Consider the following 25,640-nt stretch of genomic DNA (forward strand, 5'->3'; position numbering starts at 1 on the left):
ACACAACGTGGACACATCCCATTTTTTTTACAGAAAACAGAGGTGTTTTTTGCAAAGTGCCTACCTGTACATTTTGGCCCCTAACTCAGCCGGCACCTAGGGAAACCTACCAAACCAGCACATTTTTGAAAACTAGAGACCTAGGGGAATCCAAGATGGGGTGACTTGTGGGGCTCTGACCAGGTTCTGTTACCCAGAATCCTTTGCAAACCTCAAAATTTGGCTAAAAAAACACATTTTCCTCACATTTCGGTGACAGAAAGTTCTGGAATCTGAGAGGAGCCACAAATTTTCTTCCACCCAGCGTTCCCCCAAGTCTCCCGATAAAAATGGTACCTCACTTGTGTGGGTAGGCCTAGCGCCCACGAAAGGAAATGGCCCAAAACGCAATGTGGACGCATCCCAATTTTTTTACAGAAAACAGAAGTGTTTTTTGCAAAGTGCCTACCTGTAGATTTTGGCCCCTAGCTCAGCCGGCACCTAGGGAAACCTACCAAACCTGTGCATTTTTGAAAACTAGAGGCCTGGGGGAATCCAAGATGGGGTGACTTGTGGGGCTCTGACGAGGTTCTGTTACCCAGAATCCTTTGCAAACCTCAAAATTTGGCTAAAAAAACACATTTTCCTCACATTTCGGTGACTGAAAGTTCTGGAATCTGAGAGGAGCCACAAATTTCCTTCCACCCAGCGTTCCCCCAAGTCTCCCGATAAAAATGGTACCTCACTTGTGTGGGTAGGCCTAGTGCCCACGAAAGGAAATGGCCCAAACACAATGTGGACACATCCCAATTTTTTTAGAGAAAACAGAGGTGTTTTTTGCAAAGTGTCTACATGTAGATTTTGGCCCCTCGCTCAGCAGGCACCTAGGGAAACCTACCAAACCTGTGCCTTTTTGAAAACTAGAGGCCTGGGGGAATCCAAGATGGGTTGACTTGTGGGGCTCTGACTAGGTTCTGTTACCCAGAATCCTTTGCAAACCTCAAAATTTGGCTAAAAAAACACATTTTCCTCACATTTCGGTGACTGAAAGTTCTGGAATCTGAGAGGAGCCACAAATTTCCTTCCACCCAGCATTCCCCCAAGTCTCCCGATAAAAATGGTACCTCACTTGTGTGGGTAGGCCTAGCGCCCACGAAAGGAAATGGCCCAAAACATAACGTGGACACATCCCATTTTTTTTACCGAAAACAGAGGTGTTTTTTGCAAAGTGCCTACCTGTACATTTTGGCCCCTAACTCAGCCGGCACCTAGGGAAACCTACCAAACCAGCACATTTTTGAAAACTAGAGACCTAGGGGAATCCAAGATGGGGTGACTTGTGGGGCTCTGACCAGGTTCTGTTAACCAGAATCCTTTGCAAACCTCACATTTTGACTAAAAAAACAAATTTTCCTCACATTTCGGTGACAGAAAGTTCTGGAATCTGGGAGGAGCCACAAATTTCCTTCCACCCAGCGTTCCCCCAAGTCTCCCGATAAAAATGGTACCTCACTTGTGTGGGTAGGCCTAGCGCCAACAAAAGGAAATGGCCCAAAACACAACGTGGACACATCCCATTTTTTTTTCAGAAAACAGAAGTGTTTTTTGCAAAGTGCCTACCTGTAGATTTTGGCCCCTAGCTCAGCCGGCACCTAGGGAAACCTACCAAACCTGTGCATTTTTGAAAACTAGCGACCTAGGGGAATCTAAGATGGGGTGACTTGTGGGGCTCTGACCAGGTTCTGTTACCCAGAATCCTTTGCAAACCTCAAAATGTGGCTAAAAAAACACATTTTCCTCATATTTCGGTGACTGAAAGTTCTGGAATCTGAGAGGAGCCACAAATTTCCTTCCACCCAGCATTCCCCCAAGTCTCCCCATAAAAATGGTACCTCACTTGTGTGGGTAGGCCTAGCGCCCATGAAAGGAAATGGCCCAAAACACAACGTGGACACATCCCATTTTTTTTACAGAAAACAGAGGTGTTTTTTGCAAAGTGCCTACCTGTAGATTTTGGCCCCTAACTCAGCCGGCACCTAGGGAAAAATACCAAACCAGCACATTTTTGAAAACTAGAGACCTAGGGAATCCAAGATGGGGTGACTTGTGGGGCTCTGACCAGGTTCTGTTACCCAGAAACCTTTGCAAACCTCAAAATTTGGCTAAAAAACACATTTTCCTCACATTTTGGTGACTGAAAGTTCTGGAATCTGAGAGGAGCCACAAATTTCCTTCCACCCAGCATTCCCCCAAGTCTCCCGATAAAAATGGTACCTCACTTGTGTGGGTAGGCCTAGCGCCCACGAAAGCAAATGGCCCAAAACACAACGTGGACACATCCCATTTTTTTTACAGAAAACAGAGGTGGTTTTTGCAAAGTGCCTACCTGTACATTTTGGCCCCTAACTCAGCCGGCACCTAGGGAAACCTACCAAACCAGCACATTTTTGAAAACTAGAGACCTAGGGGAATCCAAGATGGGGTGACTTGTGGGGCTCTGACCAGGTTCTGTTACCCAGAATCCTTTGCAAACCTCAAAATTTGGCTAAAAAAACACATTTTCCTCACATTTCGGTGACAGAAAGTTCTGGAATCTGAGAGGAGCCACAAATTTCCTTCCACCCAGCGTTCCCCCAAGTCTCCCGATAAAAATGGTACCTCACTTGTGTGGGTAGGCCTAGCGCCAACAAAAGGAAATGGCCCAAAACACAACGTGGACACATCCCATTTTTTTTACAGAAAACAGAAGTGTTTTTTGCAAAGTGCCTACCTGTAGATTTTGGCCCCTAGTTCAGCCGGCACCTAGGGAAACCTACCAAACCTGTGCATTTTTTAAAACTAGAGACCTAGGGGAATCTAAGATGGGGTGACTTGTGGGGCTCTGACCAGGTTCTGTTACCCAGAATCCTTTGCAAACCTCAACATTTGGCTAACAAAACACATTTTCCTCACATTTTGGTGACTGAAAGTTCTGGAATCTGAGAGGAGCCACAAATTTCCTTCCACCCAGCATTCCCCCAAGTCTCCCGATAAAAATGGTACCTCACTTGTGTGGGTAGGCCTAGCGCCCACGAAACGAAATGGCCCAAAACACAACGTGGACACATCCCATTTTTTTACAGAAAACAAAGGTGTTTTTTGCAAAGTGCCTACCTGTACATTTTGGCCCCTAACTCAGCCAGCACCTAGGGAAACCTACCAAACCAGCACATTTTTGAAAACTAGAGACCTAGGGGAATCCAAGATGGGGTGACTTGTGGGGCTCTGACCAGGTTCTGTTAACCAGAATCCTTTGCAAACCTCAAATTTTGACTAAAAAAACAAATTTTCCTCACATTTCGGTGACAGAAAGTTCTGGAATCTGAGAGGAGCCACAAATTTCCTTCCACCCAGCGTTCCCCCAAGTCTCCCGATAAAAAAGGTACCTCACTTGTGTGGGTAGGCCTAGCGCCCACGAAAGGAAATGGCCCAAACACAATGTGGACACATCCCAATTTTTTTTAGAGAAAACAGAGGTGTTTTTTGCAAAGTGCCTACATGTAGATTTTGGCCCCTCGCTCAGCAGGCACCTAGGGAAACCTACCAAACCTGTGCCTTTTTGAAAACTAGAGGCCTGGGGGAATCCAAGATGGGTTGACTTGTGGGGCTCTGACTAGGTTCTGTTACCCAGAATCCTTTGCAAACCTCAAAATTTGGCTAAAAAAACACATTTTCCTCACATTTTGGTGACTGAAAGTTCTGGAATCTGAGAGGAGCCACAAATTTCCTTCCACCCAGCATTCCCCCAAGTCTCCCGATAAAAATGGTACCTCACTTGTGTGGGTAGGCCTAGCGCCCACGAAAGCAAATGGCCCAAAACACAACGTGGACACATCCCATTTTTTTTACAGAAAACAGAGGTGTTTTTTGCAAAGTGCCTACCTGTACATTTTGGCCCCTAACTCAGCCTGCACCTAGGGAAACCTACCAAACCAGCACATTTTTGAAAACTAGAGACCTAGGGGAATCCAAGATGGGTGACTTGTGGGGCTCTGACCAGGTTCTGTTACCCAGAATCCTTTGCAAACCTCAAAATTTGGCTAAAAAAACACATTTTCCTCACATTTCGGTGACAGAAAGTTCTGGAATCTGAGAGGAGCCACAAATTTTCTTCCACCCAGCGTTCCCCCAAGTCTCCCGATAAAAATGGTACCTCACTTGTGTGGGTAGGCCTAGCGCCCACGAAAGGAAATGGCCCAAAACGCAATGTGGACGCATCCCAATTTTTTTACAGAAAACAGAAGTGTTTTTTGCAAAGTGCCTACCTGTAGATTTTGGCCCCTAGCTCAGCCGGCACCTAGGGAAACCTACCAAACCTGTGCATTTTTGAAAACTAGAGGCCTGGGGGAATCCAAGATGGGGTGACTTGTGGGGCTCTGACGAGGTTCTGTTACCCAGAATCCTTTGCAAACCTCAAAATTTGGCTAAAAAAACACATTTTCCTCACATTTCGGTGACTGAAAGTTCTGGAATCTGAGAGGAGCCACAAATTTCCTTCCACCCAGCGTTCCCCCAAGTCTCCCGATAAAAATGGTACCTCACTTGTGTGGGTAGGCCTAGTGCCCACGAAAGGAAATGGCCCAAACACAATGTGGACACATCCCAATTTTTTTAGAGAAAACAGAGGTGTTTTTTGCAAAGTGTCTACATGTAGATTTTGGCCCCTCGCTCAGCAGGCACCTAGGGAAACCTACCAAACCTGTGCCTTTTTGAAAACTAGAGGCCTGGGGGAATCCAAGATGGGTTGACTTGTGGGGCTCTGACTAGGTTCTGTTACCCAGAATCCTTTGCAAACCTCAAAATTTGGCTAAAAAAACACATTTTCCTCACATTTCGGTGACTGAAAGTTCTGGAATCTGAGAGGAGCCACAAATTTCCTTCCACCCAGCATTCCCCCAAGTCTCCCGATAAAAATGGTACCTCACTTGTGTGGGTAGGCCTAGCGCCCACGAAAGGAAATGGCCCAAAACACAACGTGGACACATCCCATTTTTTTTACCGAAAACAGAGGTGTTTTTTGCAAAGTGCCTACCTGTACATTTTGGCCCCTAACTCAGCCGGCACCTAGGGAAACCTACCAAACCAGCACATTTTTGAAAACTAGAGACCTAGGGGAATCCAAGATGGGGTGACTTGTGGGGCTCTGACCAGGTTCTGTTAACCAGAATCCTTTGCAAACCTCACATTTTGACTAAAAAAACAAATTTTCCTCACATTTCGGTGACAGAAAGTTCTGGAATCTGGGAGGAGCCACAAATTTCCTTCCACCCAGCGTTCCCCCAAGTCTCCCGATAAAAATGGTACCTCACTTGTGTGGGTAGGCCTAGCGCCAACAAAAGGAAATGGCCCAAAACACAACGTGGACACATCCCATTTTTTTTTCAGAAAACAGAAGTGTTTTTTGCAAAGTGCCTACCTGTAGATTTTGGCCCCTAGCTCAGCCGGCACCTAGGGAAACCTACCAAACCTGTGCATTTTTGAAAACTAGCGACCTAGGGGAATCTAAGATGGGGTGACTTGTGGGGCTCTGACCAGGTTCTGTTACCCAGAATCCTTTGCAAACCTCAAAATGTGGCTAAAAAAACACATTTTCCTCATATTTCGGTGACTGAAAGTTCTGGAATCTGAGAGGAGCCACAAATTTCCTTCCACCCAGCATTCCCCCAAGTCTCCCCATAAAAATGGTACCTCACTTGTGTGGGTAGGCCTAGCGCCCATGAAAGGAAATGGCCCAAAACACAACGTGGACACATCCCATTTTTTTTACAGAAAACAGAGGTGTTTTTTGCAAAGTGCCTACCTGTAGATTTTGGCCCCTAACTCAGCCGGCACCTAGGGAAAAATACCAAACCAGCACATTTTTGAAAACTAGAGACCTAGGGAATCCAAGATGGGGTGACTTGTGGGGCTCTGACCAGGTTCTGTTACCCAGAAACCTTTGCAAACCTCAAAATTTGGCTAAAAAAACACATTTTCCTCACATTTTGGTGACTGAAAGTTCTGGAATCTGAGAGGAGCCACAAATTTCCTTCCACCCAGCATTCCCCCAAGTCTCCCGATAAAAATGGTACCTCACTTGTGTGGGTAGGCCTAGCGCCCACGAAAGCAAATGGCCCAAAACACAACGTGGACACATCCCATTTTTTTTACAGAAAACAGAGGTGTTTTTTGCAAAGTGCCTACCTGTACATTTTGGCCCCTAACTCAGCCGGCACCTAGGGAAACCTACCAAACCAGCACATTTTTGAAAACTAGAGACCTAGGGGAATCCAAGATGGGGTGACTTGTGGGGCTCTGACCAGGTTCTGTTACCCAGAATCCTTTGCAAACCTCAAAATTTGGCTAAAAAAACACATTTTCCTCACATTTCGGTGACAGAAAGTTCTGGAATCTGAGAGGAGCCACAAATTTTCTTCCACCCAGCGTTCCCCCAAGTCTCCCGATAAAAATGGTACCTCACTTGTGTGGGTAGGCCTAGCGCCCACGAAAGGAAATGGCCCAAAACGCAATGTGGACGCATCCCAATTTTTTTACAGAAAACAGAAGTGTTTTTTGCAAAGTGCCTACCTGTAGATTTTGGCCCCTAGCTCAGCCGGCACCTAGGGAAACCTACCAAACCTGTGCATTTTTGAAAACTAGAGGCCTGGGGGAATCCAAGATGGGGTGACTTGTGGGGCTCTGACGAGGTTCTGTTACCCAGAATCCTTTGCAAACCTCAAAATTTGGCTAAAAAAACACATTTTCCTCACATTTCGGTGACTGAAAGTTCTGGAATCTGAGAGGAGCCACAAATTTCCTTCCACCCAGCGTTCCCCCAAGTCTCCCGATAAAAATGGTACCTCACTTGTGTGGGTAGGCCTAGTGCCCACGAAAGGAAATGGCCCAAACACAATGTGGACACATCCCAATTTTTTTAGAGAAAACAGAGGTGTTTTTTGCAAAGTGTCTACATGTAGATTTTGGCCCCTCGCTCAGCAGGCACCTAGGGAAACCTACCAAACCTGTGCCTTTTTGAAAACTAGAGGCCTGGGGGAATCCAAGATGGGTTGACTTGTGGGGCTCTGACTAGGTTCTGTTACCCAGAATCCTTTGCAAACCTCAAAATTTGGCTAAAAAAACACATTTTCCTCACATTTCGGTGACTGAAAGTTCTGGAATCTGAGAGGAGCCACAAATTTCCTTCCACCCAGCATTCCCCCAAGTCTCCCGATAAAAATGGTACCTCACTTGTGTGGGTAGGCCTAGCGCCCACGAAAGGAAATGGCCCAAAACACAACGTGGACACATCCCATTTTTTTTACCGAAAACAGAGGTGTTTTTTGCAAAGTGCCTACCTGTACATTTTGGCCCCTAACTCAGCCGGCACCTAGGGAAACCTACCAAACCAGCACATTTTTGAAAACTAGAGACCTAGGGGAATCCAAGATGGGGTGACTTGTGGGGCTCTGACCAGGTTCTGTTAACCAGAATCCTTTGCAAACCTCACATTTTGACTAAAAAAACAAATTTTCCTCACATTTCGGTGACAGAAAGTTCTGGAATCTGGGAGGAGCCACAAATTTCCTTCCACCCAGCGTTCCCCCAAGTCTCCCGATAAAAATGGTACCTCACTTGTGTGGGTAGGCCTAGCGCCAACAAAAGGAAATGGCCCAAAACACAACGTGGACACATCCCATTTTTTTTTCAGAAAACAGAAGTGTTTTTTGCAAAGTGCCTACCTGTAGATTTTGGCCCCTAGCTCAGCCGGCACCTAGGGAAACCTACCAAACCTGTGCATTTTTGAAAACTAGCGACCTAGGGGAATCTAAGATGGGGTGACTTGTGGGGCTCTGACCAGGTTCTGTTACCCAGAATCCTTTGCAAACCTCAAAATGTGGCTAAAAAAACACATTTTCCTCATATTTCGGTGACTGAAAGTTCTGGAATCTGAGAGGAGCCACAAATTTCCTTCCACCCAGCATTCCCCCAAGTCTCCCCATAAAAATGGTACCTCACTTGTGTGGGTAGGCCTAGCGCCCATGAAAGGAAATGGCCCAAAACACAACGTGGACACATCCCATTTTTTTTACAGAAAACAGAGGTGTTTTTTGCAAAGTGCCTACCTGTAGATTTTGGCCCCTAACTCAGCCGGCACCTAGGGAAAAATACCAAACCAGCACATTTTTGAAAACTAGAGACCTAGGGAATCCAAGATGGGGTGACTTGTGGGGCTCTGACCAGGTTCTGTTACCCAGAATCCTTTGCAAACCTCAAATTTTGACTAAAAAAATAAATTTTTCTCACATTTCGTTGACAGAAATTCTGGAATCTGAGAGGAGCCACAATTTCCTTCCACCCAGCGTTCCCCCAAGTCTCCCGATAAAAATGATACCTCACTTGTGTGGGTAGGCCTAGTGCCCACAAAAGGAAATGGCCCAAAACACAACGTGGACACATCCCTTTTTTTCTTTTTACAGAAAACAGAGGTGTTTTTTGCAAAGTGCCTACCTGTAGATTTTGGCCCCTAGCTCAGCCGGCACCTAGGGAAACCTACCAAACCTGTGCATTTCTGAAAACTAGAGACCTAGGGGAATCCAAGATGGGGTGACTTGTGGGGCTCTGACGAGGTTCTGTTACCCAGAATCCTTTGGAAACCTCAAAATTTGGCTAAAAAAACAAATTTTCCTCACATTTCGGTGACTGAAAGTTCTGGAATCTGAGAGGAGCCACAAATTTCCTTCCACCCAGCATTCCCCCAAGTCTCCCGATAAAAATGGTACCTCACTTGTGTGGGTAGGCCTTGCGCTCACAAAAGGAAATGGCCCAAAACACAACGTGGACACATCCCATTTTTTTACAGAAAACAGAGGTGTTTTTTGCAAAGTGCCTACCTGTAGATTTTGGCCCCTAGCTCAGCCGGCACCCATGGAAACCTACCAAACCTGTGCATTTTTGAATACTAGAGACCTAGGCGAATCTAAGATGGGGTGACTTGTGGGGCTCTGACCAGGTTCTGTTACCCAGAATCCTTTGCAAACCTCAAAATTTGGCTAAAAAAACACATTTTCCTCACATTTCGGTGACAGAAAGTTCTGGAATCTGAGAGGAGCCACAAATTTCCTACCACCCAGCGTTCCCCCAAGTCTCCCGATAAAAATGGTACCTCACTTGTGTGGGTAGGCCTAGCGCCCACGAAAGGAAATGGCCCAAAACACAAAGTGGACACATCCCAATTTTTTTTACAGAAAACAGAGGTGTTTTTTGCAAAGTGCCTACATGTAGATTTTGGCCCCTCGCTCAGCCGGCACCTAGGGAAACCTACCAAACCTGTGCCTTTTTGAAAACTAGAGGCCTGGGGGAATCCAAGATGGGTTGACTTGTGGGGCTCTGACTAGGTTCTGTTACCCAGAATCCTTTGCAAACCTCAAAATTTGGCTAAAAAAACACATTTTCCTCACATTTCGGTGACTGAAAGTTCTGGAATCTGAGAGGAGCCACAAATTTCCTTCCACCCAGCATTCCCCCAAGTCTCCCGATAAAAATGGTACCTCACTTGTGTGGGTAGGCCTAGCGCCCACGAAAGGAAATGGCCCAAAACACAACGTGGACACATCCCATTTTTTTACAGAAAACAGAGGTGTTTTTTGCAAAGTGCCTACCTGTACATTTTGGCCCCTAACTCAGCCGGAACCTAGGGAAACCTACCAAACCAGCAAATTTATGAAAACTAGAGACCTAGGGGAATCCAAGATGGGGTGACTTGTGGGGCTCTGACCAGGTTCTGTTAACCAGTATCATTTGCAAACCTCAAATTTTGGCTAAAAAAAAAAAATTTCCTCACATTTCGGTGACAGAAAGTTCTGGAATCTGAGAGGTGCCACAAATTTCCTTCCACCCAGCGTTCCCCCAAGTCTCCCAATAAAAATGGTACCTCACTTGTGTGGGTAGGCCTAGCACCAACAAAAGGAAATGGCCCAAAACACAACGTGGACACATCCCATTTTTTTTACAGAAAACAGAAGTGTTTTTTGCAAAGTGCCTACCTGTAGATTTTGGCCCCTAGCTCAGCCGGCACCTAGGGAAACCTACCAAACCTGTGCATTTTTTAAAACTAGAGACCTAGGGGAATCTAAGATGGGGTGACTTGTGGGGCTCTGACCAGGTTCGGTTACCCAGAATCCTTTGCAAACCTCAACATTTGGCTAAAAAAACACATTTTCCTCACATTTCGGTGACAGAAAGTTCTGGAATCTGAGAGGAGCCACAAATTTCCTTCCACCCAGCGTTCCGCCAAGTCTCCCGATAAAAATGGTACCTCACTTGTGTGGGTAGGCCTAGCGCCCACGAAAGGAAATGGCCCAAAACACAATGTGGACACATCCCAATTTTTTTAGAGAAAACAGAGGTGTTTTTTGCAAAGTGCCTACATGTAGATTTTGGCCCCTCGCTCAGCCGGCACCTAGGGAAACCTACCAAACCTGTGCCTTTTTGAAAACTAGAGGCCTGGGGGAATCCAAGATGGGTTGACTTGTGGGGCTCTGACTAGGTTCTGTTACCCAGAATCCTTTGCAAACCTCAAAATTTGGCTAAAAAAACACATTTTCCTCACATTTCGGTGACTGAAAGTTCTGGAATCTGAGAGGAGCCACAAATTTCCTTCCACCCAGCATTCCCTTAAGTCTCCCGATAAAAATGGTACCTCACTTGTGTGGGTAGGCCTAGCGCCCACGAAACAAAATGGCCAAAACACAACGTGGACACATCCCATTTTTTTACAGAAAACAAAGGTGTTTTTTGCAAAGTGCCTACCTGTACATTTTGGCCCCTAACTCAGCCAGCACCTAGGGAAACCTACCAAACCAGCACACTTTTGAAAACTAGAGACCTATGGGAATCCAAGATGGGGTGACTTGTGGGGCTCTGACCAGGTTCTGTTAACCAGAATCCTTTGCAAACCTCAAATTTTGACTAAAAAAACAAATTTTCCTCAAATTTCGGTGACAGAAAGTTCTGGAATCTGAGAGGAGCCACAAATTTCCTTCCACCCAGCGTTCCCCCAAGTCTCCCGATAAAAATGGTACCTCACTTGTGTGGGTAGGCCTAGCGCCAACAAAAGGAAATGGCCCAAAACACAACGTGGACACATCCCATTTTTTTTACAGAAAACAGAAGTGTTTTTTGAAAAGTGCCTACCTGTAGATTTTGGCCCCTAGCTCAGCCGGCACCTAGGGAAACCTACCAAACCTGTGCATTTTTTAAAACTAGAGACCTAGGGGAATCTAAGATGGGGTGACTTGTGGGGCTCTGACCAGGTTCTGTTACCCAGAATCCTTTGCAAACCTCAAAATTTGGCTAAAAAAACACATTTTCCTCACATTTCGGTGACAGAAAGTTCTGGAATCTGAGAGGAGCCACAAATTTCCTTCCACCCAGCGTTCCCCCAAGTCTCCCGATAAAAATGGTACCTCACTTGTGTGGGTAGGCCTAGCGCCCACGAAAGGAAATGGCCCAAAACACAATGTGGACACATCCCAATTTTTTTAGAGAAAACAGAGGTGTTTTTGCAAAGTGCCTACATGTAGATTTTGGCCCCTAGCTCAGCCGGCACCTAGGGAAACCTACCAAACCTGTGCATTTTTGAAAACTAGAGGCCTGGGGGAATCCAAGATGGGGTGACTTGTGGGGCTCTGACTAAGTTCTGTTACCCAGAATCCTTTGCAAACCTCAAAATTTGGCTAAAAAAACACATTTTCCTCACATTTCGGTGACAGAAAGTTCTGGAATCTGAGAGGAGCCACACATTTCCTTCCACCCAGCGTTCCCCCAAGTCTACCGATAAAAATGGTACCTCACTTGTGTGGGTAGGCCTAGCGCCAACAAAAGGAAATGGCCCAAAACACAACGTGGACACATCCCAATTTTTTTACAGAAAACAGAGGTGTTTTTTGCAAAGTGCCTACCTGTAGATTTTGGCCCCTAGCTCAGCCGGCACCTAGGGAAACCTACCAAACCTGTGCATTTTTGAAAACTAGAGATCTAGGGGAATCTAAGATGGGGTGCTTGTGGGGCTCTGACCAGGTTCTGTTAACCAGAATCCTTTGCAAACCTCAAAATTTGGCAAAAAAAACACATTTTCCTCACATTTCGGTGACTGAAAGTTCTGGAATCTGAGAGGAGCCACAAATTTCCTTCCACCCAGCATTCCCCCAAGTCTCCCGATAAAAATGGCACCTCACTTGTGTGGGTAGGCCTAGCGCCCACGAAAGGAAATGGCCCAAAACACAACGTGGACACATCCCAATTTGTTTACAGAAAACAGAGGTGTTTTTTGCAAAGTGCCTACATGTAGATTTTGGCCCCTCGCTCAGCCGGCACCTAGGGAAACCTACTAAACCTGTGCATTTTTGAAAACTAGAGGCCTGGGGGAATCCAAGATGGGGTGACTTGTGGGGCTCTGACCAGGTTCTGTTACCCAGAATCCTTTGCAAACCTCACAATTTGGCTAAAAAAAACACATTTTCCTCACATTTCGGTGACTGAAAGTTCTGGAATCTGAGAGGAGCCACAAATTTCCTTCCACCCAGCATTCCCCCAAGTCTCCCGATAAAAATGGTACCTCACTTGTGTGGGTAGGCCTAGCGCCCACAAAAGGAAATGGCCCAAAACACAACGTGGACACATCCCATTTTTTTTACAGAAAACAGAGGTGTTTTTTGCAAAGTGCCTACCTGTAGATTTTGGCCCCTAGCTCAGCCGGCACCTAGGGAAACCACCAAACCTGTGCATTTTTGAATACTAGAGACCTAGGGGAATCTAAGATGGAGTGACTTGTGCGGCTCTGACCAGGTTCTGTTACCCAGAATCCTTTGCAAACCTCAAAATTTGGTTAAAAAAACACATTTTCCTCACATTTCGGTGACAGAAAGTTCTGGAATCTGAGAGGAGCCACAAATTTCCTTCCACCCAGCGTTCCCCCAAGTCTCCCGAAAAAAATGGTACCTCACTTGTGTGGGTAGGCCTAGTGCCCACGAAAGGAAATGGCCCAAAACACAACGTGGACACATCCCATTTTTTTTTTACAGAAAACAGAGGTGATTTTTGCAAAGTGCCTACCTGTAGATTTTGGCCCCTAGCTCAGCCGGCACCTAGGGAAACCTACCAAACCTGTGCATTTTTGGAAACTAGAGACCTAGGGGAATCCAAGATGGGGTGACTTGTGGGGCTCTGACCAGGTTCTGTTACCCAGAATCCTTTGCAAACCTCAAAATGTGTCTAAAAAAACACATTTTCCTCATATTTCGGTGACTGAAAGTTCTGGAATCTGAGAGGAGCCACACATTTCCTTCCACCCAGCATTCCCCCAAGTCTCCCCATAAAAATGGTACCTCACTTGTTTGGGTAGGCCTAGCGCCCATGAAAGGAAATGGCCCAAAACACAACGTGGACACATCCCATTTTTTTACAGAAAACAGAGGTGTTTTTTGCAAAGTGCCTACCTGTAGATTTTGGCCCCTAACTCAGCCGGCACCTAGGGAAAAATACCAAACCAGCACATTTTTGAAAACTAGAGACCTAGGGAATCCAAGATGGGGTGACTTGTGGGGCTCTGACCAGGTTCTGTTACCCAGAAACCTTTGCAAACCTCAAAATTTGGCTAAAAAAACAAATTTTCCTCACATTTCGGTGACTGAAAGTTCTGGAATCTGGGAGGAGCCACAAATTTCCTTCCACCCAGCATTCCCCGAAGTCTCCCGATAAAAATGGTACCTCACTTGTGTGGGTAGGCCTAGCGCCCACAAAAGGAAATGGCCCAAAACACAACTTGGACACATCCCATTTTTTTGCAGAAAACAGAGGTGTTTTTTGCAAAGTGCCTACCTGTAGATTTTGGCCCCTAGCTCAGCCGGCACCTAGGGAAACCTACCAAACCTGTGCATTTTTGAATATTAGAGACCTAGGGGAATCTAAGATGGGGTGACTTGTGGGGCTCTGACCAGGTTCTGTTACCCAGAATCCTTTGCAAACCTCAAAATTTGGCTAAAAAAACACATTTTCCTCACATTTCGGTGACAGAAAGTTCTGGAATCTGAGAGGAGCCACAAATTTCCTACCACCCAGCGTTCCCCCAAGTCTCCCGATAAAAATGGTACCTCACTTGTGTAGGTAGGCCTAGCGCCCACGAAAGGAAATGGCCCAAAACACAACGTGGACACATCCCAATTTTTTTACAGAAAACAGAGGTGTTTTTTGCAAAGTGCCTACATGTAGATTTTGGCCCCTCGCTCAGCCGGCACCTAGGGAAACCTACCAAACCTGTGCCTTTTTTTATACTAGAGGCTTGGGGGAATCCAAGATGGGGTGACTTGTGGGGCTCTGAATAGGTTCTGTTACCCAGAATCCTTTGCAAACCTCAAAATTTGGCTAAAAAACAAATTTTCCTCACATTTCGGTGACTGAAAGTTCTGGAATCTGAGAGGAGCCACAAATTTCCTTCCACCCAGCATTCCCCCAAGTCTCCCGATAAAAATGGTACCTCACTTGTGTGGGTAGGCCTAGCGCCCACAAAAGGAAATGGCCCAAAGCACAACGTGGACACATCCTATTTTTTTACAGAAAACAGAGGTGTTTTTTGCAAAGTGCCTACCTGTAGGTTTTGGCCGCTAGCTCAGCTGGCACCTAGGGAAACCTACCAAACCTGTGCCTTTTTGAAAACTAGAGGCCTGGGGGAATCCAAGATGGGTTGACTTGTGGGGCTCTGACTAGGTTCTGTTACCCAGAATCCTTTGTATACCTCAAAATTTGGCTAAAAAAACACATTTTCCTCACATTTCGGTGACTGAAAGTTCTGGAATCTGAGGGGAGCCATAAATTTCCTTCCACCCAGCATTCCCCCAAGTCTCCCGATACAAATGGTACCTCACTTGTGTGGGTAGGCCTAGCGCCCACGAAAGGAAATGGCCCAAAACACAACGTGGACACATCCCATTTTTTTACAGAAAACAGAGGTGTTTTTTGCAAAGTGCCTACCTGTACATTTTGGCCCCTAACTCAGCCGGCACCTAGGGAAAGCTACCAAACCAGCACATTTTTGAAAACTAGAGACCTAGGGGAATCCAAGATGGGGTGACTTGTGGGGCTCTGACCAGGTTCTGTTAACCAGAATCCTTTGCAAACCTCAAATTTTGACTAAAAAAACAAATTTTCCTCACATTTCGGTGACAGAAAGTTCTGGAATCTGAGAGGAGCCACAAATTTCTTTCCACCCAGCGTTCCCCCAAGTCTCCCGATAAAAATGGTACCTCACTTGTGTGGGTAGGCCTAGCGCCAACAAAAGGAAATGGCCCAAAACACAACGTGGACACATCCCATTTTTTTTACAGAAAACAGAAGTGTTTTTTGCAAAGTGCCTACCTGTAGATTTTGGCCCCTAGCTCAGCCGGCACCTAGGGAAACCTACCAAACCTGTGCATTTTCGAAAACTAGAGACCTAGGGGAATCTAAGATGGGGTGACTTGTGGGGCTCTGACCAGGTTCTGTTACCCAGAATCCTTTGCAAACCTCAAAATTTGGCTAAAAAATCACATTTTCATCACATTTCGGTGACTGAAAGTTCTGGAATCTGAGAGGAGCCACAAATTTCCTTCCACCCAGCATTCCCCCAAGTCTCCCGATAAAAATGGTACCTCACTTGTGTGGGTAGGCCTAGCGCCCACGAAAGGAAATGGCCCAAAACACAACGTGGACACATCCCATTTTTTTACAGAAAACAAAGGTGTTTTTTGCAAAGTGCCTACCTGTACATTTTGGCCCCTAACTCAGCCGGCACCTAGGGAAACCTACCAAACCAGCACATTTTAGAAAACTAGAGATCTAGGGGAATCCAAGATGGGGTGACTTGTGGGGCTCTGACCAGGTTCTGTTACCCAGAATCCTTTGCAAACCTCACAATTTGGCTAAAAAAAAAAAAAATTCCTCACATTTCGGTGACTGAAAGTTCTGGAATCTGAGAGGAGCCACAAATTTCCTTCCACCCAGCATTCCCCCAAGTCTCCCGATAAAAATGGTACCTCACTTGTGTGGGTAGGCCTAGCGCCCACAAAAGGAAATGGCCCAAAACACAACGTGGACACATCCCATTTTTTTTACAGAAAACAGAGGTGTTTTTTGCAAAGTGCCTACCTGTAGATTTTGGCCCCTAGCTCAGCCGGCACCTAGGGAAACCACCAAACCTGTGCATTTTTTAATACTAGAGACCTAGGGGAATCTAAGATGGAATGACTTGTGCGGCTCTGACCAGGTTCTGTTACCCAGAATCCTTTGCAAACCTCAAAATTTGGCTAAAAAAACACATTTTCCTCACATTTCGGTGACAGAAAGTTCTGGAATCTGAGAGGAGCCACAAATTTCCTTCCACCCAGCGTTCCCCCAAGTCTCCCGAAAAAAATGGTACCTCACTTGTGTGGGTAGGCCTAGTGCCCACGAAAGGAAATGGCCCAAAACACAACGTGGACACATCCCATTTTTTTTTAACAGAAAACAGAGGTGTTTTTTGCAAAGTGCCTACCTGTAGATTTTGGCCCCTAGCTCAGCCGGCACCTAGGGAAACCTACCAAACCTGTGCCTTTTTGAAAACTAGAGGCCTGGGGGAATCCAAGATGGGTTGACTTGTGGGGCTCTGACTAGGTTCTGTTACCCAGAATCCTTTGCAAACCTCAAAATTTGGCTAAAAAAACACATTTTCCTCACATTTCGGTGACTGAAAGTTCTGGAATCTGAGAGGAGCCACAAATTTCCTTCCACCCAGCATTCCCCCAAGTCTCCCGATAAAAATGGTACCTCACTTGTGTGGGTAGGCCTAGCGCCCACGAAAGGAAATGGCCCAAAACACAACGTGGACACATCCCATTTTTTTACAGAAAACAGAGGTGTTTTTTGCAAAGTGCCTACCTGTACATTTTGGCCCCTAACTCAGCCGGCACCCAGGGAAACCTACCAAACCTGTGCCTTTTTTAAAACTAGAGGCCTGGGGGAATCCAAGATGGGTTGACTTGTGGGGCTCTGACTAGGTTCTGTTACCCAGAATCCTTTGCAAACCTCAAAATTTGGCTAAAAAAACACATTTTCCTCACATTTCGGTGACTGAAAGTTCTGGAATCTGAGAGGAGCCACAAATTTCCTTCCACCCAGCATTCCCCCAAGTCTCCCGATAAAAATGGTACCTCACTTGTGTGGGTAGGCCTAGCGCCCACGAAAGGAAATGGCCCAAAACACAACGTGGACCCATCCCATTTTTTTACAGAAAACAGAGGTGTTTTTTGCAAAGTGCCTACCTGTACATTTTGGCCCCTAACTCAGCCGGCACCTAGGGAAACCTACCAAACCAGCACATTTTTGAAAACTAGAGACCTAGGGGAATCCAAGATGGGGTGACTTGTGGAGCTCTGACCAGGTTCTGTTAACCAGAATCATTTGCAAACCTCAAATTTTGGCTAAAAAAACAAATTTTCCTCACATTTCGGTGCCAGAAAGTTCTGGAGTCTGAGAGGTGCCACAAATTTCCTTCCACCCAGCGTTCCCCCAAGTCTCCCGATAAAAATGGTACCTCACTTGTGTGGGTAGGCCTAGCGCCAACAAAAGGAAATGGCCCAAAACACAACGTGGACACATCCCATTTTTTTTACAGAAAACAGAAGTGTTTTTTGCAAAGTGCCTACCTTTAGATTTTGGCCCCTAGCTCAGCCGGCACCTAGGGAAACCTACCAAACCTGTGCATTTTCGAAAACTAGAGACCTAGGGGAATCTAAGATGGGGTGACTTGTGGGGCTCTGACCAGGTTCTGTTACCCAGAATCCTTTGCAAACCTCAAAATTTGGCTAAAAAATCAAATTTTCATCACATTTCGGTGACTGAAAGTTCTGGAATCTGAGAGGAGCCACAAATTTCCTTCCACCCAGCATTCCCCCAAGTCTCCCGATAAAAATGGTACCTCACTTGTGTGGGTAGGCCTAGCGCCCACAAAAGGAAATGGCCCAAAACACAACGTGGACACATCCCATTTTTTTACAGAAAACAAAGGTGTTTTTTGCAAAGTGCCTACCTGTACATTTTGGCCCCTAACTCAGCCGGCACCTAGGGAAACCTACCAAACCAGCACATTTTTGAAAACTAGAGATCTAGGGGAATCCAAGATGGGGTGACTTGTGGGGCTCTGACCAGGTTCTGTTAACCAGAATCCTTTGCAAACCTCAAATTTTGACTACAAAAACAAATTTTCCTCATATTGCGGTGACAGAAAGTTCTGGAATCTGAGAGGAGCCACAAATTTCCTTCCACCCAGCGTTCCCCCAAGTCTACCGATAAAAATGGTACCTCACTTGTGTGGGTAGGCCTAGCGCCAACAAAAGGAAAAGGCCCAAAACACAACGTGGACACATCCCATTTTTTTTACAGAAAACAGAAGTGTTTTTTGCAAAGTGCCTACCTGTAGATTTTGGCCCCTAGCTCAGCCGGCACCTAGGGAAACCTACCAAACCTGTGCATTTTTTAAAACTAGAGATCTAGGGGAATCTAAGATGGGGTGACTTGTGGGGCTCTGACCAGGTTCTGTTACCCAGAATCCTTTGCAAACCTCAAAATTTGGCTAAAAGAACACATTTTCCTCACATTTCGGTGACAGAAAGTTCTGGAATCTGAGAGGAGCCACAAATTTCCTTCCACCCAGCATTCCCCCAAGTCTCCCGATAAAAATGGTACCTCACTTGTGTGGGTAGGCCTAGCGCCCACGAAAGGAAATGGCCCAAAACACAACGTGGACCCATCCCATTTTTTTACAGAAAACAGAGGTGTTTTTTGCAAAGTGCCTACCTGTACATTTTGGCCCCTAACTCAGCCGGCACCTAGGGAAACCTACCAAACCAGCACATTTTTGAAAACTAGAGACCTAGGGGAATCCAAGATGGGGTGACTTGTGGAGCTGTGACCAGGTTCTGTTAACCAGAATCATTTGCAAACCTCAAATTTTGGCTAAAAAAACAAATTTTCCTCACATTTCGGTGCCAGAAAGTTCTGGAGTCTGAGAGGTGCCACAAATTTCCTTCCACCCAGCGTTCCCCCAAGTCTCCCGATAAAAATGGTACCTCACTTGTGTGGGTAGGCCTAGCGCCAACAAAAGGAAATGGCCCAAAACACAACGTGGACACATCCCATTTTTTTTACAGAAAACAGAAGTGTTTTTTGCAAAGTGCCTACCTTTAGATTTTGGCCCCTAGCTCAGCCGGCACCTAGGGAAACCTACCAAACCTGTGCATTTTTGAAAACTAGAGACCTAGGGGAATCTAAGATGGGGTGACTTGTGGGGCTCTGACCAGGTTCTGTTACCCAGAATCCTTTGCAAACCTCAAAATTTGGCTAAAAAATCAAATTTTCATCACATTTCGGTGACTGAAAGTTCTGGAATCTGAGAGGAGCCACAAATTTCCTTCCACCCAGCATTCCCCCAAGTCTCCCGATAAAAATGGTACCTCACTTGTGTGGGTAGGCCTAGCGCCCACAAAAGGAAATGGCCCAAAACACAACGTGGACACATCCCATTTTTTTACAGAAAACAAAGGTGTTTTTTGCAAAGTGCCTACCTGTACATTTTGGCCCCTAACTCAGCCGGCACCTAGGGAAACCTACCAAACCAGCACATTTTTGAAAACTAGAGATCTAGGGGAATCCAAGATGGGGTGACTTGTGGGGCTCTGACCAGGTTCTGTTAACCAGAATCCTTTGCAAACCTCAAATTTTGACTACAAAAACAAATTTTCCTCATATTGCGGTGACAGAAAGTTCTGGAATCTGAGAGGAGCCACAAATTTCCTTCCACCCAGCGTTCCCCCAAGTCTACCGATAAAAATGGTACCTCACTTGTGTGGGTAGGCCTAGCGCCAACAAAAGGAAAAGGCCCAAAACACAACGTGGACACATCCCATTTTTTTTACAGAAAACAGAAGTGTTTTTTGCAAAGTGCCTACCTGTAGATTTTGGCCCCTAGCTCAGCCGGCACCTAGGGAAACCTACCAAACCTGTGCATTTTTGAAAACTAGAGATCTAGGGGAATCTAAGATGGGGTGACTTGTGGGGCTCTGACCAGGTTCTGTTACCCAGAATCCTTTGCAAACCTCAAAATTTGGCTAAAAGAACACATTTTCCTCACATTTCGGTGACAGAAAGTTCTGGAATCTGAGAGGAGCCACAAATTTCCTTCCACCCAGCGTTCCCCCAAGTCTCCCGATAAAAATGGTACCTCACTTGTGTGGGTAGGCCTAGCGCCCACGAAAGGAAATGGCCCAAAACACAACGTGGACACATCCCATTTTTTTACAGAAAACAAAGGTGTTTTTTGCAAAGTGCCTACCTGTACATTTTGGTCCCTAACTCAGCCGGCACCTATGGAAACCTACCAAACCAGCACATTTTTGAAAACTAGAGATCTAGGGGAATCCAAGATGGGGTGACTTGTGGGGCTCTGACCAGGTTCTGTTAACCAGAATCCTTTGCAAACCTCAAATTTTGACTAAAAAAACAAATTTTCCTCATATTGCGGTGACAGAAAGTTCTGGAATCTGAGAGGAGCCACAAATTTCCTTCCACCCAGCGTTCCCCCAAGTATACCGATAAAAATGGTACCTCACTTGTGTGGGTAGGCCTAGTGCCCACGAAAGGAAATGGCCCAAAACACAACGTGGACACATCCCATTTTTTTTAACAGAAAACAGAGGTTTTTTTTGCAAAGTGCCTACCTGTAGATTTTGGCCCCTAGCTCAGCCGGCACCTAGGGAAACCTACCAAACCTGTGCATTTTTGGAAACTAGAGACCTAGGGGAATCCAAGATGGGGTGACTTGTGGGGCTCTGACCAGGTTCTGTTACCCAGAATCCTTTGCAAACCTCAAAATGTGTCTAAAAAAACACATTTTCCTCATATTTCGGTGACTGAAAGTTCTGTAATCTGAGAGGAGCCACAAATTTCCTTCCACCCAGCATTCCCCCAAGTCTCCCCATAAAAATGGTACCTCACTTGTTTGGGTAGGCCTAGCGCCCATGAAAGGAAATGGCCTAAAACACAACGTGGACACATCCCATTTTTTTACAGAAAACAGAGGTGTTTTTTGCAAAGTGCCTACCTGTAGATTTTGGCCCCTAACTCAGCCGGCACCTAGGGAAAAATACCAAACCAGCACATTTTTGAAAACTAGAGACCTAGGGAATCCAAGATGGGGTGACTTGTGGGGCTCTGACCAGGTTCTGTTACCCAGAATCCTTTGCAAACCTCAAAATTTGGCTAAAAAAACAAATTTTCCTCACATTTCGGTGACTGAAAGTTCTGGAATCTGAGAGGAGCCACAAATTTCCTTCCACCCAGCATTCCCCGAAGTCTCCCGATAAAAATGGTACCTCACTTGTGTGGGTAGGCCTAGCGACCACAAAAGGAAATGGCCGAAAACACAACTTGGACACATCCCATTTTTTTGCAGAAAACAGAGGTGTTTTTTGCAAAGTGCCTACCTGTAGATTTTGGCCCCTAGCTCAGCCGGCACCTAGGGAAACCTACCAAACCTGTGCATTTTTTAATACTAGAGACCTAGGGGAATCTAAGATGGGGTGACTTGTGGGGCTCTGACCAGGTTCTGTTACCCAGAATCCTTTGCAAACCTCAAAATTTGGCTAAAAAAACACATTTTCCTCACATTTCGGTGACAGAAAGTTCTGGAATCTGAGAGGAGCCACAAATTTCCTACCACCCAGCGTTCCCCCAAGTCTCCCGATAAAAATGGTACCTCAATTGTGTAGGTAGGCCTAGCGCCCACGAAAGGAAATGGCCCAAAACACAACGTGGACACATCCCAATTTTTTTACAGAAAACAGAGGTGTTTTTTGCAAAGTGCCTACATGTAGATTTTGGCCCCTCGCTCAGCCGGCACCTAGGGAAACCTACCAAACCTGTGCCTTTTTGAAAACTAGAGGCTTGGGGCAATCCAAGATGGGGTGACTTGTGGGGCTCTGACTAGGTTCTGTTACCCAGAATTTTTTGCAAACCTCAAAATTTGGCTAAAAAAACAAATTTTCCTCACATTTCGGTGACTGAAAGTTCTGGAATCTGAGAGGAGCCACAAATTTCCTTCCACCCAGCATTCCCCCAAGTCTCCCGATAAAAATGGTACCTCACTTGTGTGGGTAGGCCTAGCGCCCACAAAAGGAAATGGCCCAAAGCACAACGTGGACACATCCCATTTTTTTACAGAAAACAGAGGTGTTTTTTGCAAAGTGCCTACCTGTAGGTTTTGGCCCCTAGCTCAGCTGGCACCTAGGGAAACCTACCAAACCTGTGCATTTTTTAATACTAGAGACCTAGGGGAATCTAAGATGGGGTGACTTGTGGGGCTCTGACCAGGTTCTGTTACCCAGAATCCTTTGCAAACCTCAAAATTTGGCTAAAAAAACACATTTTCCTCACATTTCGGTGACAGAAAGTTCTGGAATCTGAGAGGAGCCACAAATTTCCTACCACCCAGCGTTCCCCCAAGTCTCCCGATAAAAATGGTACCTCACTTGTGTAGGTAGGCCTAGCGCCCACGAAAGGAAATGGCCCAAAACACAACGTGGACACATCCCAATTTTTTTTACAGAAAACAGAGGTGTTTTTTGCAAAGTGCCTACATGTAGATTTTGGCCCCTCGCTCAGCCGGCACCTAGGGAAACCTACCAAACCTGTGCCTTTTTGAAAACTAGAGGCCTGGGGGAATCCAAGATGGGTTGACTTGTGGGGCTCTGACTAGGTTCTGTTACCCAGAATCCTTTGTAAACCTGAAAATTTGGCAAAAAAAACACATTTTCCTCACATTTCGGTGACTGAAAGTTCTGGAATCTGAGAGGAGCCATAAATTTCCTTCCACCCAGCATTCCCCCAAGTCTCCCGATACAAATGGTACCTCACTTGTGTGGGTAGGCCTAGCGCCCACGAAAGGAAATGGCCCAAAACACAACGTGGACACATCCCATTTTTTTACAGAAAACAGAGGTGTTTTTTGCAAAGTGCCTACCTGTACATTTTGGCCCCTAACTCAGCCGGCACCTAGGGAAAGCTACCAAACCAGCACATTTTTGAAAACTAGAGACCTAGGGGAATCCAAGATGGGGTGACTTGTGGGGCTCTGACCAGGTTCTGTTAACCAGAATCCTTTGCAAACCTCAAATTTTGACTAAAAAAACAAATTTTCCTCACATTTCGGTGACAGAAAGTTCTGGAATCTGAGAGGAGCCACAAATTTCTTTCCACCCAGCGTTCCCCCAAGTCTCCCGATAAAAATGGTACCTCACTTGTGTGGGTAGGCCTAGCGCCAACAAAAGGAAATGGCCCAAAACACAACGTGGACACATCCCATTTTTTTTACAGAAAACAGAAGTGTTTTTTGCAAAGTGCCTACCTGTAGATTTTGGCCCCTAGCTCAGCCGGCACCTAGGGAAACCTACCAAACCTGTGCATTTTTGAAAACTAGAGACCTAGGGGAATCTAAGATGGGGTGACTTGTGGGGCTCTGACCAGGTTCTGTTACCCAGAATCCTTTGCAAACCTCAAAATTTGGCTAAAAAATCACATTTTCATCACATTTCGGTGACTGAAAGTTCTGGAATCTGAGAGGAGCCACAAATTTCCTTCCACCCAGCATTCCCCCAAGTCTCCCGATAAAAATGGTACCTCACTTGTGTGGGTAGGCCTAGCGCCCTTGAAAGGAAATGGCCCAAAACACAACGTGGACACATCCCATTTTTTTACAGAAAACAAAGGTGTTTTTTGCAAAGTGCCTACCTGTACATTTTGGCCCCTAACTCAGCCGGCACCTAGGGAAACCTACCAAACCAGCACATTTTTGAAAACAAGAGATCTAGGGGAATCCAAGATGGGGTGACTTGTGGGGCTCTGACCAGGTTCTGTTAACCAGAATCCTTTGCAAACCTCAAATTTTGACTAAAAAAACAAATTTTCCTCATATTGCGGTGACAGAAAGTTCTGGAATCTGAGAGGAGCCACAAATTTCCTTCCACCCAGCGTTCCCCCAAGTCTACCGATAAAAATGGTACCTCACTTGTGTGGGTAGGCCTAGCGCCAACAAAAGGAAATGGCCCAAAACACAACGTGGACACATCCCAATTTTTTTACAGAAAACAGAGGTGTTTTTTGCAAAGTGCCTACCTGTAGATTTTGGCCCCTAGCTCAGCCGGCACCTAGGGAAACCTACCAAACCTGTGCATTTTTGAAAACTAGAGATCTAGGGGAATCTAAGATGGGGTGACTTGTGGGGCTCTGACCAGGTTCTGTTAACCAGAATCCTTTGCAAACCTCAAAATTTGGCAAAAAAAACACATTTTCCTCACATTTCGGTGACTGAAAGTTCTGGAATCTGAGAGGAGCCACAAATTTCCTTCCACCCAGCATTCCCCCAAGTCTCCCGATAAAAATGGCACCTCACTTGTGTGGGTAGGCCTAGCGCCCACAAAAGGAAATGGCCCAAAACACAACGTGGACACATCCCAATTTGTTTACAGAAAACAGAGGTGTTTTTTGCAAAGTGCCTACATGTAGATTTTGGCCCCTCGCTCAGCCGGCACCTAGGGAAACCTACTAAACCTGTGCATTTTTGAAAACTAGAGGCCTGGGGGAATCCAAGATGGGGTGACTTGTGGGGCTCTGACCAGGTTCTGTTACCCAGAATCCTTTGCAAACCTCACAATTTGGCTAAAAAAAACACATTTTCCTCACATTTCGGTGACTGAAAGTTCTGGAATCTGAGAGGAGCCACAAATTTCCTTCCACCCAGCATTCCCCCAAGTCTCCCGATAAAAATGGTACCTCACTTGTGTGGGTAGGCCTAGCGCCCACAAAAGGAAATGGCCCAAAACACAACGTGGACACATCCCATTTTTTTTACAGAAAACAGAGGTGTTTTTTGCAAAGTGCCTACCTGTAGATTTTGGCCCCTAGCTCAGCCGGCACCTAGGGAAACCACCAAACCTGTGCATTTTTGAATACTAGAGACCTAGGGGAATCTAAGATGGAGTGACTTGTGCGGCTCTGACCAGGTTCTGTTACCCAGAATCCTTTGCAAACCTCAAAATTTGGCTAAAAAAACACATTTTCCTCACATTTCGGTGACAGAAAGTTCTGGAATCTGAGAGGAGCCACAAATTTCCTTCCACCCAGCGTTCCCCCAAGTCTCCCGAAAAAAATGGTACCTCACTTGTGTGGGTAGGCCTAGTGCCCACGAAAGGAAATGGCCCAAAACACAACGTGGACACATCCCATTTTTTTTTAACAGAAAACAGAGGTGTTTTTTGCAAAGTGCCTACCTGTAGATTTTGGCCCCTAGCTTAGCCGGCACCTAGGGAAACCTACCAAACCTGTGCCTTTTTGAAAACTAGAGGCCTGGGGGAATCCAAGATGGGTTGACTTGTGGGGCTCTGACTAGGTTCTGTTACCCAGAATCCTTTGCAAACCTCAAAATTTGGCTAAAAAAACACATTTTCCTCACATTTCGGTGACTGAAAGTTCTGGAATCTGAGAGGAGCCACAAATTTCCTTCCACCCAGCATTCCCCCAAGTCT

The sequence above is a fragment of the Pleurodeles waltl genome, chromosome 1_1 (genome assembly GCF_031143425.1).
Source record: "Pleurodeles waltl isolate 20211129_DDA chromosome 1_1, aPleWal1.hap1.20221129, whole genome shotgun sequence".
Lineage (NCBI taxonomy): Eukaryota > Metazoa > Chordata > Amphibia > Caudata > Salamandridae > Pleurodeles > Pleurodeles waltl.